The sequence below is a fragment of the Antrostomus carolinensis genome, unplaced genomic scaffold (assembly GCF_000700745.2).
Source record: "Antrostomus carolinensis isolate BGI_N321 unplaced genomic scaffold, ASM70074v2 scaffold5842, whole genome shotgun sequence".
NCBI lineage: Eukaryota > Metazoa > Chordata > Aves > Caprimulgiformes > Caprimulgidae > Antrostomus > Antrostomus carolinensis.
The window spans coordinates 61,283-63,101 of record NW_010298837.1 but is presented as its reverse complement, the minus strand read 5'-3'; the positions used below and the strand labels follow the sequence as shown (position 1 = coordinate 63,101).

The 1,819-nt window shown below is 39.1% G+C and overlaps 1 protein-coding gene across 1 annotated transcript in view; it reads right to left on the bottom strand.

The window, feature by feature from the left end:
* CUNH3orf85 (chromosome unknown C3orf85 homolog) overlaps positions 1–1,819 on the bottom strand; it is a 9,651-nt gene that overhangs the window by 3,231 nt on the left and 4,601 nt on the right. The gene's annotated exons all lie outside the window — the stretch shown is intronic.

Genomic DNA, 1,819 nt, shown 5'->3' with positions numbered 1-1,819 from the left:
CTAGTGCCCTTATTCCTGAATTTCTGGGGGGGAAAATCTAACCGAGAATGTAAAATGTTTGCTTTCATCCACAATGCTCAGCTGAATCTGGTTCACTTGCTGTTATTGCTAGCTCTGCCGATCATCCACAATATGGTCACTCTGAAGTTTTTTAAATAGAAGAAAACGTATGCTGAATGCGTACAGGTAGCAGATATGTGAGCTAGAGTATTTACTGCTCCTTTTCACTTTGTTCCTTTTCAAAGCCAAAAAATGCTTGAAAAGGAGGTGAGAAAATGCTTGATTATACAGTAATGAACAAAAAAAAGAGAAGTGAAGGCCATTGTCATCTTCACTCTAAACGAAGGCATGAAATAGTACTTTAGAAACTTTACTTAGCAAACAATGATAGTCCTACTAGTTCCTTCCTACTTCAAATTCTTCAGTTCCAAGTCAATGCAATCGGAAACTGGAAGCAGAAATTTGGGGGTAGGGAGTTTTCAAGGAATACCATATTTAAAAATGTTAAAAACTCTATGGGAAAGCCTAAGTTCAAGCATTTGATGTGAAGACTGTTGTATGAACTGCTCTCTCCCTTAGGGAACTAAGGAATAGCTGTTTCTGTAGTTCAGAAAACAAGATTTTGGCCTAGGGAAGGAAAAAATGTATTTCTTGCATTTGTCTATTAAGGTGCTACATTTCTGTTCCAGATCTGCACAAGATAAAACTAAGCTTGTGCCAAATTTCATTATTTCTCTGGCAATTTACTGTTATCCAGTAGAAAATCTATGAGCTGTTAACATCTCTTTAGTGAATTTGGGAGGTTTTTTGGTATTAAATATTTTGTAAGCTCATTGTTATATTTCTGGACTGAGATAACTGAACTGGGATCAGAAATTGGCTCAGTAGCAGACTTAATTTTTATTTAAATGTATATATAGTTAGTAAGGGCCATTGAACACTAAATTTTATCACCAATATGTGCTCTAGCTTTCCAGCTTCATGGTAAATTAGAAAAAAAGAACATTAAGCAGCTCTGCTTTTTGTGTTTCTTTTTCCTGCTGCCAGAGTTTTCAAAAAATGAGCTTCTTGTTCTACTGGTGGGACGATGTGGTGCTGTCTTGGCTATTGTGGTGCAGAGCTCTGCATCTTAAGGGTATTAACTTTCAGTTTTTAATAAACAGTCTGCTCTGGCTGCACCTGTATCCAATGAGAAATGCCATCCCTAACCATACTGAATATTCATTTTGACTAAAGTACACTTGCCTGCTCCCAGGGGAGACAGAGGTGTCAGCTATGCCCTTGGGTTCTTTTGTCACTGTTGACACCCAGTTCTTGTTCTTTTCTAGTTGCTATCTCAAATCCTTCCACCTCTCACCTTTAGCACCTGGGAGCCATCTCTGCAGGGATTGTCCCTAGCTGCTGAGGCACTCCAAAGTTTCATAAGTACCAGAAGAAAATCAGGTAAGTGTCTTTGTATTCAAGCTAATCCTTCAGGCTTAGCTCATTCTCTCTTCATCTTACTGTAAGGAACATTATACATCTCTGAATGGGGCAGTCTTTCACCTCAGGAAGAACTCCAGTGAGACTATTTCTAGTGAAACCAGAAACAGTCGTGTTGGTCTTTCACTGGGACTTCACGGACAAGTAGGGTTGTACATTTGCTTATGCTCTGGCAGAGGTCAGAGAAAGCGAGGTCTTAAAACTCTAATGTAAAACCTGGGGCCCTCAGACCAGATGTGTCCATCTGAGTAGCCCCTTTGAATACAATATATAGTCTTCAGTAAATAACCTACGTCTTGCCTCAATTTAAGGTTCTCAGACTGGGTGTAATTTTTCC